Source organism: Anas acuta, chromosome 2 (genome assembly GCF_963932015.1).
Source record: "Anas acuta chromosome 2, bAnaAcu1.1, whole genome shotgun sequence".
Taxonomy (NCBI): Eukaryota; Metazoa; Chordata; class Aves; order Anseriformes; family Anatidae; genus Anas; species Anas acuta.
Genome location: NC_088980.1, coordinates 108,959,280 through 108,978,355, shown reverse-complemented (window position 1 = coordinate 108,978,355; position 19,076 = coordinate 108,959,280).

Here is a 19,076-nt window from a genome sequence, read left to right as displayed (position 1 = left end):
TTTAAAACATCTGAGAGAGGCTGTTTCCAGTCTTCATACCAGATGATGCAATAAAGGTTAGCAGTAAGTTGCTTCTTTAGGGTAACATTGCTTTTCCTCCTGATCATGCTACATGCTGCTTGTAGATATCTTTAACGCCAGTGCTGCATTAAGTGAAAGACTCGCAAGTTCTGTATTCATGTGGGCCATGAACTGACAGGAAAGGGGATTTTTGCACCATTGCCAGTCCCTTAGTACATGAATAGGTCTACTGTTGATTGTAAATGCATAAAAGAGCTGAGGTTTCCTGCTTGCTCCTAAGTAGCCCATGATCAAATCCCTGGATGACTCAGGAGAGCACATTTTTGCTGCTCTAACAACTGATTTTTGGCCCTCAGACTACCAGGAGCATGCTCCAGGCAGGCAGGGCCCAATGGTTTGGTTGAGGTACAACCACCTGCTTTCAGGCTCCATACTCTCCTGGGTCCCCCTATCTTTATCACATAGTCCAGGGAGTGGGATAGATAGGTGAAAATACAGTCCTGTGAAATACTGAGCTCTCACAGCTCCTATATGGCCCAAACCCATGAGATACTAGGTAGCTCTTTGGATCTGCATTGTTGTTTGCTTTTGCTTAGTCATTGTAGTCCTCCCTGGTTAAGGAAAGACCTCTTGCTATCTTTACTTGAAAGCTTAAAATGAAAACACAAGGTGATGGCAAATTCTTCCTACATGCACAGGCTTTCTGAATCACAACGTAGGCTGCTCAGGCCCAATTCCCAGTCAAAAATATACTCAGCCACTCATGAAATGAGCAGAAGTTAGACAGCACCACTCTATTTCATAGGCAACTTGTGAGAAGAAAGTCATGAAGAATTACTTGTCACAGAAGTGAGATAAAAGAAGAGATACAAATAACTGAAACAGCTAGGTTTTGCCTGAGGGAATTTTTGGTCTCATCCTTCAAACGACTGGGACCCTAGTATACTTGTGCTGTCACTGTAACAATCACTGTGGTGTGACTAAAACTACCTATGAGGACCAAGTTCCCATAAATCCGAATAGGAATTAGGTGTTCATATATCTTAAATGTTTAACAAGCATGGTGGAGAGCTGCTGGAGGTCTCTTTACTGAACCCCAAGAGTATACAGTAGCATACAATGCCAGGGAAGTCCACAAATATTACAATTATATTACACACTCTCAGTTGGAATGTGCACACTGTCTAACATATGAAAGTCCAACAGATCCTCAAATAGTATCTTCAAGTAATGAATCTTAGTATGTATTCATCTCCGTACGATGGGAATTAAAATGTGTCCTGGAGTTATGTATCTCATACTTAATTTGAAAACAAAGCAAACATATTACTTTTTAGGCATATGACTAGTGATCTTAGTAATGCATGACCTCATAAAGGTCAGAAAAATGTGTGCAAGTTTGCAGACTAACCACAGGCACCCACAAGTCACAAGAAGCTTATGCAGAGCTGTTGTCTTGTCTTGGTATTTCTTTGTGCCATTCCTCATTATTTTTAGAAATGTGTCCCTTAGCTGAAACAGAGATTATTCTGCATTTTAATTAGCAATTGTTTTTACATGTACTCTAATTAGCACAAGGTCAAAAGGAAGGCTTTTGAAAAGAAATGTGAGGTCTTTGTTGCAACCAGATGACAGCACATTGAAAAGTTACCAAAACGCCATGCCCAAATGAAAGAGGGATTTTGCTTTTTGTTTTGCTCCTTAACATGAATTGCTACGTATTCAGGATTTCTTCAGCTAGGGGCTCAATCATCACTTTCAGCATGAAGAAATGACTCCATGACAGGAAAAAGCAAAGTAAATTATTGTTTTCCTTCAATTGTATCAACATTTACAGTGTCCTGAACTATCCCCATTGTAGTTTAAGCCCACAGGAAGGAGCTGTGAAGAAGGAATTCTTTGTGAGAAAATACCCTCACACAGATTCTTATGTTTGTTTGTTTGTTTGTTTGTTTGTTTTAATTTAATTTTATTTATTTATTATTAATATTATTTCCACCAGGAGGACAGACTTTCTCTCCAGGGACCATGCCACAGGGCTTATTTCCAAATCCTTAACTGGGAATAAGTCCTTTAAGCCATCCATCAGCTTTCCATCCAACATGGTAGCAGTATAGCATCCCTGAAGGACAGCTATGGGAGATTGGGATGTCTCTTTCCTTTTGCAGGTCTGAGGGGAAAACAGAGTCAAAGCAGGACAGCAGGCTGATGAGGGTAAACCTGCAGCCCTTTCCTTCCACTGGAGACCGAAAAAACAACCCAGAAGACATTTGTGCTCTTAGGAAACTTAGGAAATTGTAGATGAATCCTTGCAAGCTGGACTTAAAACTCTCACTAGTTTCATTGTGTTTTTCTGAGTAAGGATCCTGATACTTGGCAAGAGATTACACTAAAGTGAAAAATTTTCTCCATGTTTTTGGTATCTTAGTGTTTTCTGTTTTGTAATACATCAGACCAAGGCTGTTTGTGATGAATGCCTTTTTTCTTCTGATTTTTTTTTTCCCATCAGGCAAAAGGATTTTAAATCGTGTTGTAGCAATGAAATATCCTGCTTTCATTTAAAGTAATGGAAATGTCACTATGAGGACTAGTCATGTCCTGGAGGACTTTCTCACTTATTTGGACAAAGTTCCCCTTTAAACTAATGGATTCACTAAAAACACAGAAGAGAATTTCAAAACTTGATATTAAAAGATTAAAAACAGATTTTCATCAGAAGATGTGTGACAGAGGTAGATATGGGACTCCAGGATTCTTGGATGAAGTTCAACATGTGTCGGTAAAGACATCACTGTTTCCTGCAAGTTTAATTTGGTGATCACTACCTGATTGTCTGCATCTTCAACTCCCTGAATCTCAAATAAAATTGATGCTGCTAATCTCCTCAGTGCCGAGGTCAAGGGATTAACAGTGGTTGAACCTGACTTGTAATTCATGGGAGACAATAGGAAATATCTCATGCAGCTCAGAAGTGACCCTGCCACAAGGCTCAAGTCATTAAGTACTGAGCTGCTCCAGGAGTAGAACAGAGCTTCTCAACCTTCCTGTGTGATGGTAAATAAAATGAGCCATCTCTGCTCAAGGACCACTCTGCCCCTGAGACCAACTGGCACAGCACAACTATATGGTAAACTAAATTTCCTTGCTCTGTGCAGTGTGGTTGCACTCAAAATGCCTTTTTGGAGTAGTCTGTATCTGATGCTAATTCCCAGTGGTAGCTGGGCACTGTCCAGAAGCACCTGGAGGACTCTTTCTGAGTTGAGGCCAAAATGCTGACCTGTGCAGAGACAGCTGTAGAATTACAGCCTTGTTCCTGGTTTAGCCCATGCTGAATATCTGCAGCAAATTAATTTCTCTCTGCAGCTTTATTGACCAGTGAGCAGGACGAGATCACTCACCTCCTGACTCTTTCCTACACTCCTCCAACTCACATATGCAAAACAAAGCATTAGATCTCTAAAAGGAGCAGCAGCCAGCCTGGTGCTCTGTATGCATAACACATTGGAAATCAAGGGGAAATATTTCAGCAGTCCACAGTTTTCTCCACAGGCTCTGCTCTGTGATCTCCATTCTGCAAATGACATGACTCCACATGCTTCACTCCCAGGAAGCCTCAAGACATCTTTAGAGGGACATCAAGGAGGGGCCAGTATGTTGGCAGCCCCATCTGTGATTTGTGGCTGAAGGTGATTCTGGGCCCAGAAACCTTCATTTCCCTACTCCTTGTGAGCATTAAAGCCTGTAAGAAATGTAAGGGAATAATAGGAAGATTTTTCTATAATGCAAGTAACAGTAACAAAATTTGGGTTCAATTTTTCAAGACCACATTTTCATTTGCTGGGATCCCCATGCATATCTACTGGTGCAAGAGTAGCTTTGTAGTGTCTGCTACTTAAAAGAACAGCAATTTCAAAGAGAACTAGCCACCAACATCAATGTCTTCACTTTTATCTTCAAACAACAGATGGTGTTAATCTGGAGCTTTGCATTCCTGAAAGTACTGGAATCATGAAGCAACTTGCTTCCAACAGGACCCTACAACACAGTGTAACACTAGGGAAAACAGTCAGACAAACGATCAGAGCAAAATATGCCTGCCATCAAACGGACTTTGAGTGAAACTCTTATCTTTTTGCCTGACAATACATCACCCAGCTGACAATTTGTGTGTCTCATTCTACTTCCAGTACACTGCTGAGGGTAGCTTGTGTGAGTCACCGAAATCTGGAGAAGCTTCAGAGAAGTTGTGACAGGGTAAGACTGGTAAGGTCAGGATCACATTCATACACCAATTCTACACTGGCATAAGCATGGGATGCTCTGCAGTGAGGTCAGATTTCACTGGAGCTGCTTCAAATCTACTTCGTCCTTACCAAGATCAGAATCTGTGGGTGATTTGGGATTAAAAGTTAAGGTGACACTGAGGCAATTTCTTTCATATTTCATGCAAGGAAAGCTAAAATAAATAGCATGAAAGGCCCCCACATTATTAGCTAGTGTGTTTGAAAGAATCCTGCAGTTGTGTTTTATCTTTTCTTAACTGCAAGCCAGAACATTTAAGATTTAATTATTTAGAGAAAGGGGGAGGGGAAGCGTGCCTTTTGAAGAAAGTCCCACAAGTTTCCAAACACTTCAACATTTCATCGTGGCAATCAGCCAGATGCCAAACAAAATGCTGCTTTCCACCAGGGATCTGACAGGTGGCCTTTCCAAAGTTTACACACTGAAGTGAGAGCTGATGTTCTACTGCTTATTTTTCTGCCTTTTAAGTTATTCCTTTATTGAAGCCAGACTGGAGACATCTTTCCATGTAACAAAAGATAAAATCTTTCACTGAATATTTTGGGATTTTGGTGTGCTTTTATTTTATCCATATCTACTCAGGGGTTTATTTTTCACACCTTCAGATGAAGAAACATTGGTCTGGCAAGAGAAAGAAACACGTACATAGAGAGATGAAAGATAAGCTACTCTAAGCTTCACAGATAACACAGAGCCACATACTACTTAACAATAGCCTTGGGCAGAATTCTGTGTTTCCCTAGAGGTGTTTACCCCATACTGTCCTGCAGGCAGGGAGTCACTGGCTGGGAAGATGCCAGGCATGCCAGCCCACGATGTCCATGCCCATGCCCACAGGGCACCATGGTGCCTGCGGCTTTCCACCTGTCACCAGCACATCCAAAGTGGCTGCTCTGGGGAGAAGCAAACACAGCCTCTGGTTGCATTTAGTTTCTTCCTCCATGTTGTCCAAGGGCTACCAGATGTCTCCTCAGAATTTCTAGTTTTAGAAATCCTCTAAATCTACCTAGAGAAAATAGCAGGAGAGACAGTGCAGGGCAAAAATTATGTATGATAGTTATCGTCCTTCACGCATGGGGTCCTTATAAATACACAGCAAGGTCCAGATGAAGAGATGAGAAAAACTGCAAATTCTCCTGCAGCAACTGATCTGCACTTCCCCCATATGGAGACAGTCTGGATCCTCTTTGAAAGTAGGATACTCTCTCTAAAAACTGTTGCTTTCAGAGGTGCAGCACTGAAACAAAGCAGGACTCATGAGGCTCCACAGAAGTCAGCAGAGCTACTCCTGTGTTACATGAACACAAACCAAGAGACAAGAACCCTATAAATAATGCTTATCTGATGAGAGGAGCAAATGCAGATTTACAGAGTTTGATCTCACCTGACAACTGAGATACAGTTATGGAAGTAGTTGCTGGAGGTCCATGGAATTGCTCATGATGGATACCTAGGTTTATGAGACTCATGTCTGACTCAGTTTAACTTAGTTCTGGGATCATATTTTCAAAGTCCACAAGAGAAGACTTGGGGCTTGCCCTTGCTCTCATTTATATTCCATTTGTCCATAAACCAAAGGGAGGGTGGGATATATTAGATAATGCAGTACACTACCAAAATTATCAGAGTGTAAGAAGGACATTCTGGCAAAGAAAGGCCTAAATCCCGACCAAAAGATTTGCTTACTGTTGGCAAGCAGCAATAGGGGATCTATGAGTCGGACATAATGATCCTTGTGGGTCCCTTCCAACTCAGGATATTCTGTGGTTCTCTGATCTTTCCCCTGTTGTGCTCACGTTCCTACACTGCAGTCTCCACTATAGAATCTGAGCAGCTTCTGAGAGCTTCCCATGTGACAAACATCTGGCACATACCATCTGTTTGCTCACCATTCTCCTGGGAAGAGAGACGTGAGCAGTGAAGTGTCTTTTTTGGAAGGGATTGTTTTGAATTGTTGTTATGTATGTTAATATGTATTTGTACCAGAGAAGACAAGGTCAAAGAAATAGCTTTGCACTTGAAGCAGGCAGACAGGCAGTTTGCAGGACCTTGGTTCCTGGGGGAGTTTATTCCACTGGCTGAGAACGGCACACAAGGCATTTTTATAGAGGAGAGTTCTCTTCTGCCAAATGAGCAAAGCTCTAATGCATAGCATTTCTCTTATATACAAATAAGTATGTGTGCATATAAATGTGATACAAGTCTAGACATCAGTTAGGAGTCCTTAAAAATAATATCTATGTTGGATCATTTTACCATGCCAGAATGCTGTAAAAGGGGCCTTTCCTACTAGAAAATTAAAAATCAAAATATTTGAATAAATATGCCACTAAACACATTTACTGTGTAGGACAAGTCTTTTATGCAGAGCTGGATCACAGAACAAAATCCTTCTATACTCTGAATGTTCAAAGTAAGACAAGGGAAAGTGAAAATCAAAGCATTGGGATGGCATCATCATCGCTGAATTGTCCACCCTTGGTCATGACCCTCATGTTTTGACCAGTCCTTTCCATCCATTCTTATGTTTTCAGAAAGTCAGAGGAGGTACTACTGAATTTGTCTGTGGGACTAAGAAAGCCCCGCGTGTGACTAAGAGGGAAGTACACTTCGGCATCACATACTTAAGATTTCAGCTTCCACCCAGCCATGACAATAGCAAAACAACCACTGATTTCAGTCATGCAGCTCAAGCAGATTGCAAAATAAGCATAAAATAATTTACAATTGTTAACAACATTCCACAATACTTAGAGCAGATGGAGAAATACTTGAACTCCTCTGTGAGTAGTAAATAAGTTAGTAAACTCTTGCCATCTCTCCTCCCACCCCACACCCTTAAGAACATTTAAGAAAGAAAGAAAGAAAGAAAGAAAGAAAGAAAGAAAGAAAGAAAGAAAGAAAGAAAGAAAGAAAGAAAGAAAGAGGGAGAAGAAATATAACGAAAGCAAATCAACAAAAAAGGCAATTCCCTAGGAATTATCTTGTATTCAACATCTCTTTGAAATTATCCAGCAACTAAACTACAGGCCCCCTGGCCCTTTTGGTCTTACAAAATAACAACACAAAGTCTTCTGTGCGCAGATGCAGTAATTACAGGCAACATGCACAAAGAAAAGCAAAGAAAACAATTTCAATTGCCAGAGCCAAGCATGCAATTGTGTATCTATAAAGGTAATTACAAACTAAAAGATCAGTCATAGTTCTTGTTTTTTCCAATTACCATTTTGCCCTGCAGAAAAACAATTATCACATAAGTAATCCTAATCACTTTAACATTTGTTTGGCATATAAGAATCACATCTAAATGCCCTTCTTTTTTGAGGCATATAAAATCTGTATTCAGAGCCAAATATTACATTTCTTACTCATTTCTAATTCAGGGAAGCCTTCATCCAAAACCTTTAGATAGCAATGAAAAGAACCCATAGAACTTAGTACTGCAGAATCAGGGTGGTGGTTTTTTATTTTTTTGACATTTCTTATCTATTTTTGTGTCACTAAACGCTCTTGCCAACAAGCATTATAAGCAGAAGGAGCAGGAAGCTGAGGGACTCTAGAGACAGCCCAATATCAGATACAAAATACGTTGATATATACGGAGGTGGTTTACTTGTTGGTATTCACAGTAAAGCATCTGGTCAATAGTTTGGTCTACAGTTATAAAATACCCTGGGTATGCCCTCAATCCTTGACTGAAGTCCTCAGAGAATGGTACTTAGTTTTTACCTTTCAGGGCAGGTAATCCTGCAGGAGATTTTTCTCTCTACTTGGATAGAAAAACACACGTCCCATAATGAACAGGTATTTGAACAAAATACCTTGTAGAAAACTAACCTACTGCCATCTATGGGGCTTGATGAGGGATCTCATTAAAGAAATTAAAAACACACACACACACAAAAAAAGTTATTTCACCTCAATTTGATATTCAGAACACATTCAACCTTTGGGAACATTCACCATACATTTGACATTTTTCAAAACCTACAACATTTGGTGCAAGACAGGAGAAGAGCAAATGAAGAAGACAGCCAGATCTGTGTCCTTTCAGTAGCTCTAGCTGTCAGAATTAAGATCACAGCTGAAAAATCAGAAATGGAAATTACTGCTGTTACATCAGTTATAGTGATCAGAATGTGATCCCGATGAAACCTTGAAAGGTGGCTTCATTGCAGGGGCAATGAGGGGAGATCAGATCAGACCTTTCAGCTTTTTGTCTTTATGGACAAGCAGTCTCCGTAACAAAAACAGCTCAGTGATGAGCTGTTGAGCCACTGAAGGAGGAGGCCAGGCTCATACTGAATGCCTAGTCTGGGCTCAGCTCAGCATCCACATTTAGGTCTGAGCCAAGGGAAGTCAAGCCAGCAAGGATATTTTGGCACCATTTCTTGGCGGCCACAATGACCTCATATATCTATTATGTATTTTCTTTTTCATACTCTATGCATTTAGTCAGCCTTGCTGGCTGATCTCCTATTTTTTTGGTTTGTTTCACTATGGCTTGGCTGTACCTTCGATTTCTTGGCTTGCCCGAGCCTAGTATCACTTGATTTGTAAAGCTGCTGCAATTTCTTAATTGGACAATTATAGAGTAGAATCCATTTATGAAAGTTTGTTTTTAGTATTCCATGCTGCATATAAACTGTTCATTCACTCATTGAGCTTGCTGAACTCAGAGTAGGAGCACATACGGGACTTTGCTATGAAATGGGAAGAGGGCTGAGGGGTAAGACTGTAATCAGTAAATATCATGAAACTCTCCTCAAAGTACAGCCAGTACAGTACCCATCTTTTCACAATGGGCTTCTGTTCTCCTTTCCTACATCATTTTCAAGCTCTCTTTTCACCCACCTCTCACCCCATAGGACCCACTTATGGTACTTTTCCATACCTTAGGTGCAGTCAACGCTATTTACCTGAGAGAAAGCTCTCTAAGATCAAGAAATGCAAAGGACAGTGAATAACATCTGCATGTTAACCTCCCCTATCAAAGTGGAGCTAACGACTACAGCTGTATCCTCAGCCTCACTAGTTTCCTCTGCCTTGCTCAGAAGTCTAAGTGACACAGCAGTACTCAGTACCTGAGTACCTGGTAGGACAGTCTGCAATCACAGAGACAGGTAAAGTGCCTGGGAAACCTGCAGATGGATCATTTTTCACTTCCACCTTCCCTTTTTCATATCTCAAAGTCCATCTGTTATTCCCCTCCTATTTCTCCTCGTTGCTTCCCTGCCCTTCAGCCGCTCACAGGCTTCTAGTCCTTTCAGACAAGAGGATGAGCACTGGGGATGATGTGAAGACACCTGTGGAAACTTTCAAGCCCTGAGGTGGACTGCAAGCAGCAAGGCTGCCTGGCTGAACACTTGCCTGCTTACAAGGGCAGCTCCTTGTGCTCATCAGCAGTCAACGGAAATGCAGTGGGGCACAACAGGTCAAGTAAGGAGAAGAGCCCTCTTCTCCCTAAGAACCTCATAAACATGTAAAAATGCTTGGAAGAGCCAATGCTCTCTACTGCTCTGTTGTCCAGACTTGACATCTGCCTTGACTGAAAAAGTGCAGGAGCAGCGTTAAGTATGAATGCCTCCCTAGTCTCTGCCCCTGAAGTGTTTGTTTCAAAACCTTGTCAGGGCACTTGCTGTGCTAGCAAACGGGACACACCATAGGCACACATCACACACAGGCCAAACTTCTCTCGCAATTTCCTCCACGAGGATTTGGGGACTGAGGAGGAGCTACCTGAATTTGTAGGTTGAACTTTGTTGTTTCAGCCCCAAGCAAGCAACTGATTCTTACAATAACTGCAGGCAATAGCGTGCATGTGGTCACCAGCAAGGCTTTGGCATGACTGTGAAGGGAGGGCTTCAGCGGCAAGCAGGCAGTACAGAAGGACGCCGCAGGGGTAAGCTCTCTCCCAGAAGAAGGACTGAATGACTTTGCTTTGAAATGACAACTCAGATGTGGTCACAGGCAGAATAAAACACCAGGAAAAAAAATTCTTGGCCAATAGCCTGGCTGCTTCTGGGAGATCCTCTCTCTTGGCTGATTACACAGAAGCTGCTCTTCTTCCTCCTGCAGTTGTGCAAGACCTACCTTAAGAACAGCCCCACTGCCTTTCTTCCCCTGGGGCTAGGGTTCATTCCTGCCCACCCTGGAGAAACAGCAGGCTACTTGTAGCAGAAACTCATTGGCTCTGATCCCATGGCAGTATGGCTTTGCTTAATTCAACACCCAGCAGGAAAAGCCAGCCTGTAGCTCACGGTGGGCAAATGTTTTTATTACTGGGGACAGATGCTGTTTTGGGATATGGATACAATTGCAAGATGACATTACTTTCTTCGAGAAGAGTCTGATGGTGGTTTAGCACACATGGGTATACCAGGAGATGTCTAACACGTGGAGTTTACCAGGAATGAGCTGTTCCTCCTGCTCTTCCATTCCCTGCTCAGGGTCACATTTGTGAAAGATTATGGACCACACCAATTTTCACAGACCACACTGATCTAGATCTTCACTTTCTTATAGGCACTTCCCACGTTTAGTGTAGGAGTCCAGAGGAGCTTTGCACTCTGATTTTACTCAGACACTCTTGAATTAGATTTCACTGGATCAGTGGCAAAGTAAGAGGTGTGAGCTTAAGATCACATTAATAATTGTGCCAAAGTGGTGGTCTGCAGCCCAGCCAGTCTTGTTCTAATAAGCAAACACATCAGAGGTGGTAGTGTATTGCTGTTCATTTTATTCTTCCATTCTGCATCTCAATGGGTGGGAATAGGATTGCAAGGTGTAAGATGACTTAGAAATGGAACGTGATTTTATTCCTGGTTCCTGTATTAATATGCTATACTATTTCTTCAAGTGTTGTGATCATAACTGAGAATTATGTACGGGATCAGCGGGCTTAGAGGATTAATTTTGGATTTACAGCTTTTAATTTTAGGAGCATTTTTGGATTTAATTGGTTTCTCCATACTGCCAGCAGCCTTTTTGCCTACTGTGCTGATCAAAGCCTTCAGCTGTGTCATAATTCGAATGACAATAACAAATCTGTTTGAAACCATCCAAGTGTCATTTTGTACTGCACAGAAGTGTTGAAAGATGATAGCATAAGGATGAAGTAGCTGACTGAGAATGGTTACATTACTCTCTGACCACAGGTTGTATTTGTTGCTTTGCATGCAAAAATTCTGCCCAGAAAAAGAGTTATAGAGCCAATTGTGTCTCAAATCAAAAGCTGTCAACTGGAAAAACATATTGGTTCATCTTCAAGACCACCAGCATTTCTCTGATGGTTGCCGAGCTTGGACGAGCAGCGTAATGGAAGGAGATGGACTATCCAAATCAGTTCCAGTTTTCAATAAATTATATAATGATTTTATTTTTTTATATTATTATTTTTTTAATATCTCACCCCAGCAATTTAAGCACAGGGAAAGTGGGCTCAGAAAAATCATGATTTTTGGTATGGATCCTTCAAACCACTTTCCTAAGTTTATTTGATAAAATAAATCATATAACAGAAGCTGGCAAAAAGATCTGCAGGGAGGCTTGGCATGAAAAAGCACAGCACTGTAAGTGAAATTTATGATGATGGAATATTACTGTCATATGAACAAATCCAGGAAAAAAAATCTGGCTTCAGGAGGGAGTAAAGAAGAGGAAACTGCCTTCCTCATTATAAGGTCAAAAAATCTATTCAGATTAAGTAGCACAGATGTCCTTAACTATTTGTGAATTTAGCCACATGAGGGCACAGGGGATGTATGTTCTCTGAGGCTGAACTTGGCCCCAGAAATTGTTATAACAACCCAAGATACTAAAAAATAAACTCAGTTACTGTTCCTTCCATCACGTTAAAGAATCAAGCATTGTCTAAGAGCACTGAGCAGACCAACAGCAAAATTTCACAGCCAGAGAACCAAGACAATCAGGATAAAATACTGTGACTTTTTTAAACATCTACATTACATTCCCATGAACTCCACAAGACACTTCCCAGGGTGCTGGTCACTGGCAGAGCTGTAATGAAAAAGGTGATTACAGCTTATAGTTCAGACATCCTTTGGACTCAAGAATTATACGACAAGGGTACAAGGAAAGAAAAAAATGATGTGGAACTTCCACAGAACATGAGTTCATTCTAGGGAAGAGCATACTCTGCCTGAATGTCCTCCGTAATTGCTTGCAGATACCCAGCCCATTGGTAAAATGGGTGGCGTTGACTGTGGTGGTTAATCAGCTGATTCATAGACAATCAAGTGATCAAAAATGGGCCTAACTCAGACAACTGGATGCACTCAGTGGTGGAAATTGCATCAGTGGAAAAATCTATATACTGCCTACAAGTCAAATTACAAAAAAGTGGAGGATATGGGGGATATTTTGACCATATCGATCTAACAGAGGTAGATACCACCAAACATTAGAAAATCTGTTTTACTCACAGTCTTCACTTCGGCATGATCTGCATAACATTCACGTGATTATCATGTAGCCTGCTCACAGTAGGCCAACATGCACCAAATTATGTGTGAGAGATCTAATCAAAGATCCACGTATTCCAGTGGTACTGAGATCAGGAATTGAGTATTTTGCCTGAAGAAAACACCAAATTAATAAATTCCAGAAAAACTGTCCCCAAAAAGCACAAGATCTCAACAAAATTGTGTGCATATCATTGAAATTGAAATGCTGGTGTGCTAGTGAGTTCCACTCTTACAAAGCTACTGGCCTTGAAATCAGCACTTTATCCCAGAAAATTCTTCATTTTCAAAACAAGCTTTATGCAGCAGATTATGTAAGATAAGAGCATACAGCTATCCAGGGCTGCACAGCTTGCCTGTTGGAAAAATTCTTCATTTTCTGTCTCATGAGGAGTGAATATATGTACATGTTAATAACAATATTGCTGCAAACATAGTCTTTCTGTTATAACTCTGCTATTATCAGCATAAGAGCTATATAGATTAACACTTTAATTAGTTCACAGCTGGTCTGAAAAGCACAAAGCAAGATAAATTGCTAAAGCATTTATAATTTTTATATATTTTTAAATGAAATATTTATATTTTACATACACCTATAGGGCTCAAGTGAAGTTATCTGGATCAGAAAACATCTAGATATTTGTAATATGTCACATGAAAATGAGGTAAAGGTACCTGCTTTTTCTTGGAACATGGACTATTTGAACTCTAAGAGCATCCTACAACAAAGACTTACTTTCCTAGTGCAAAAAGGGATTGTTTGGAAAACACATCACCCATTGTTATAATGGCATTTAACGTTAAGTTCAGACCTCTGTGGATTTGTCTTCATAGGCCTTCCCTACTTTCAGCATGGGATTGTACTATTTGATAGCTCTTTCCATGTCTCCCTCCAAGTCACGACTGAGGAACAGAGGTTCATTTAGTCGAGGTAGCTCCAGTCCTGCCGTATGTCAATTCCCCCTGTTTTCTGTATCAGTGGCAGCCTCTAGTTATTTCCCAGTGGCCTTGGTCCAAGGTAGGACTTTCCAGGGGTTGCAAAAAATAACAGAAGTCTGATGCTGGTGATGAGCCAGGACACTTGGTTTCCAAATCAAGATAAAACAGCATTTATACTTTTTTTTTTTTTTTTCCTTTAGGAAAGGTTTTCTTTTCTTTGTTTTTTTTTTTTTTTTTTGTTTTGTTTCTTTTTATCCACCCAGTGTAGATCTCATCAGAACAGTTTTATACACACTTGCATACACCGCTGCCATTGTCCTTTATTCCAGGGCTAAGTGTTGGCATTGTAAAATATATTAATATATATAAACACACAATTGAATAACATCAGTCTCCACCAGAAGTGAACTCTCTGAAAACATTGTGATGCTCTTTCACTTTAGGAATAATCAACACTGAGGCAAATACTGATGAATCTTGTTCTGGAAGACCAATTCCAAACATTTTATGAAGCCACATCATGAACATTTGCTTCTAACATGTTGTTGTATGGTTTTTTTGTGTGTGTGTTTCCTATCAGAGAGTCCTTGGCAAGTTTAGTTATGAAGGGATTACTCATTATCTGGTAGCAGTATGGAGCTGAAAAACCTCCTTTAGTACTCTTGCTTGATTTTATTTATATTTTGCACTCTAAATAATGAACAAAAAATGTAAATAGTAAAAGCTTGAATGTCTTGACCTAAGTGTTGATATTTCAGTCAAAATAAATTTTTATCAAAGAATATTTTGGGTCAGTTCTTACAGAGAAGGAATGAACATCTGAGGTCTGAGTAAAGCAAGGGCAGGTCCACAATCAATCAGCAGAAAGGTTTGACATTGCAGCAAGAATACATGCAGATCAGATAGCCATACTGCCAGAAGTCCTTTGTGCCTGCCCAGCCGCAATAATTACAGAAGACATTGCATGTAGATTTGCATCTTTATCAAAAACAAAGAAACAAACAAAACAATAACAACAACAACAAAAATTACAACAGTTGCATATAATGCATCTACCAGTAGTGTTAGTAGAAAAGTTCGAGTTCATTCTATTCTCAGACACATTGTGACACCTTTCTAAGTGTTTAATCAGTGTCCTGACACAATCTATTTGTAAAATGTTATAAGAACTCACATGGCCATATTTCACCTAAAAGATATTAGATTCTCTTTAACTGAGCTTTGGATTCAGCTCAAAAAGTGTACCTAGCCTAAATAGTGCTAAATCTATCTAGCTGCCTATACGACCCATTTCTGCCAACTTAAAGCCCATTAGCCAAAATACTATAGCAAAGATTCATGAGCCTATCTAAACATAACATTGCATTCATTATTAACACACACAGGTATCTTGAAATTATTTAATTCAATAAAATTAACTGTATAGATTTGTGTACACACTTGTAAGGATCTTTTAAACAAACTTCTTTGAATGCGATATTTTTTGATATCTTGAAATAGGCAAAAGAAGAAAAATGCTGATCCAGCTAAACAGTTCAGCATACTGGTTTTGTTTATTTGTGTCATCTTGGAAGTCAGAGTGTACATTAAGACTGAGGAAAAAAAATCTCCTACAGAGAGGCACACAGTATAGTAGATTTAGATTCAATTCCCATCTCAAAAAGAAACTTTTTTTTTTTTTCTGTAATCTTAATTGACATCAAGTTAGAGAAGACTACTCTAGCCACTGAGTTTAGATAATTGCTTCTACAGTAGAAAGTACACTATTTACTGGGGGTGTCCAGTACAGCTGTTGTTTTGTGGTAAAGCTGATATGGCAGGACAACGCTTGATTCACTGTCTTGAAAGGACAAACTGTTGCACGCGCACAAACATCCTGGCATCAGGAAAAGAGTTTCAGCAAGGTGCCAACTGTCACTACTTTATGCAATTAAGCTGAGCCAAAAAGCTCTTTGCAGCCCTGAATCAGATTAATTTCCTCAGCCAGTGACTGAGGAAACCCTGTAGAAGGGAACCCTGAGCAACATCCTAATTTAAAAGAGGAACAGCTTCCCCCTTTTCACCTCTCAACACCATCTATCCACAGTGTCATTTTGAGGGTTTCTGGGTTAAAAGCTCAGGCAATGAGGCTTGCTCTGCAGACAGGCCACAGGCCTCATCATCAAATGGTGAATGCTCAGGAGCTCGCTCCTCCTTCACGAGACCTTCTGTCCTCCAGGGTGAGCAGGCAGATGTCGACTGATCTTTGCCCTGTGGCATGGACTTCTTCCAGGTGGTGGCACCCATGCCTCCAGCTGTTGTGCTAACATATGTGGTCTCTGGGCAGGGCAGGATGGGTCATGGGCACTGAGAGAGCACAGTGAGACTTCTGTGGTACAGTAGGGTGAAAAGAGCACACATAAACCTGCCTGGCTGCAGAGTACAGCACAGCTGACTTTGCACCGGTCCACGGTCCTTTTAATCTAGATGAGAGCTGCCCTAGCGTGACCTACAAGCTGAAGAATTAGTTAATTTTCCCCTCTGATTAATAGCTCATGTAAAATTAGTAGGAAGGAAAAAAGATGTGCTAGTTAACCACCACATCTTTCTTGGCGGGAGGATGTAAACGCTGAAGGCAGAGATAATATTACCTCCCTTGGGCATTAGATGCTTGGTGGTTTGGAGCACATGCCTTTGATAATCAACATCAGTATCTCTTTCATGTCACTGAACAGAAAATAGGGCCTCTTCAAAGAGACTAACTCAGAAAAGAAATTGTTAAACAGGACTGACTGGGTTGAGCAATGCTGGAAATTAAGTACCCCGGAGGGGCAGGATTAGAAGTGAGGTCAGCACTCTCAGCCAGAGCAAGGGAATACATTAATAGCCTTCTGTACTGCCTCTGAAGTCGGGACGGTTGTCACCGAATACCCATGCAGCCCTCTCTTTCTCCCCCTCCATATGCTGCCCTGATGATTAGCATTCTGCCTTCTTGTCACAAAATACATGAATTAGTTGGTGGCCAGGAGCTTACTGGCCTAAGCTTTTGAACTGATGTAGAACTTCGATTACGCAGCCTCACTGAGATATTTTTTTTTAATCCTGACTTTTTCATAATGTTAATCCACTAGTAGATACTTGTTCTTTATCTAAGAGACTAAAGCATTCAGCAAACGCACATGAAAGAATGAGGCTTTGTTCCTTTGCCATCCGGACTCTTGCTTCGTGTGTGCTTCAAATAAGGGAATTACTTTCTAATGACTCACAGTTTTCTTTGCTTTAACCCTTCTAGAGACAAGTGACTTGATGTACACTGATGACATCATTTTGCTCCTGGATGACAACAACTGCAGAATTAACCTTTAAGCAAAAGCACCTTTAGAAAAGCACTTCATGGTTTTAGTCTAGGAATTTCAAAGGTTCTTCCTAAAGCTGGGCTCTCAGTAGGGATGTGCTTCATTACTGAAGACACCTTGCAGTATCCTACCCTTCCAGATTGGCAAAACTGCTGAAGTACTGCAGAGTAATAAAGGGAAGAAGGGGCTGTGCTTAAAGCATATCTTCACGAGGTTTGCTTCTCACTCCATAGCTCAGCAATGTGAAGGCAGAGAGTCCCTGGGGCTGCACACAGGGGAAATGTGCTCACCCCAATAGCACAGCCTGCATCAGGGCAGGGATTGATTCTGATACATGTATGCTGCTCGCAGGTTCATCATAAAAATTCAAAGGTACCACCTAACGAAAGCAAAAGGAAACAAGATGCTTTGTTTAGGTGACTTCAGGTACAGGTTTTCCAGCCTGTATTCTTCAAGTCCAGACTTTTTGCCAAAACCATTTTCGTGTATGGTTCTTATTAACAAGGGCTTAGTTTCTGTCCAGTATAAACATGTACAAACCAATTAATTGCTGCCTACGCAGGCCAGGGAACTTTGTCTAATGCTTTGCTAGCAAGCACAGATGCAGCTGGTGGAGTCTGAATTTGGGTGTAGACAGCACCTGAGAGAGTTTGTCACTATGTGCAGAGGTCTGGGCACATATTTCTTGGACTGAATGTCAGCGATTTGTTCATGTGTTAAGTTGGTAAAGAAAAATGGAAACACCTGAGAGCAAATCTTCCACCATCTCACTGTTGCTCTGGTTTAAATTGCTTTGCACATTCTGTCCCCAGTCTACTCAAATATATCATTTCTTTCCATTTCCATTTATTTCCAGGAGCAGCTTCTTACATTTTACTTCTTAGATTACTTCACAAAAACTTCAACGGCCAAGCCTCAAGCTTTGGTATAAAGAGGACCTTAAGGCCAGCAGCAGATTTGTTTCTGAATAACAGCAAGTAAGCTCCCAAGAGGTTCACAAATTCTGCACTGTTTCTGGTGAAGCAAAGAGCAGAGCATAGTAAGCAGGGTCCTCCCAAGGTTGCACAAATGTGCCATGTGCAGAAATGTCTCAGACATATTTCCTATGTGCCCAGCCAATGGGAGTGCCAAGGAAAACAGGAGAGATTAAAACTTTATCTCAAAGAGCAGACTGCAGGACTGCTTTCCCACAGCTTCTGCTTCAACATTGGGAATTAAGTAACACCAGGGAGGGATCTAACGGGTGAACAGTGCACCCCAACTATGTCCAGGCCTAGACCTAAATCAGCTCCACCCTGACTGGGCAGGAAGCTTTACCAGCACCCTTGCACAGCAGTGATCTCTGTAGACCCAGCAATACAGGGAAGAAGAGATAATGTTTATGGCAGAACCCTCTCCCAAGCCAAAATCCTGCACATGGCAATGTTCATCACTAAAGCTAATACATTCTTCCTTGCACAGAAATCTCGGAAAAGTCTTCTTTCCAAAAGATCGCTAAAGATTGTATAGACAATTAAATTTTACGGTATCATTTTCAAGGAAGGCACCAGTATGATATGGGTTTTTATTGCTGTTTTTTGTTTGTTTGTTTTAAGCAGGGAAAAAAAGAATAGAGTGATGGCAAAATTAAGCAGCTGTCTTAGGCCAGAGTGGAATCATAAACATACTGATTGCAGATTTCCAGTGTGCATCACTGGAAACACACACATTATTCCCTGATAAACTTTAGGAGATTCCATTTCCAAAGCCTGGATGCTATTTTAAATTGGCTAACATAGATGAAGTGTGTTACCTGTATTAAAAACTTAGTCCCGATTCAAATTCCACTGAGCTCTCAGTCAACTGTTACCCAGTTCACCAGTACTCATATGGGACCATGAGGTCAACATAGATCTGTTGCAATAGGATGTTCCTTTTTTAATTAAATATATATGTATGCTACACATATATATATGTACATGCTATGCATTCAAAGATCAGTAAAACTTCTTGA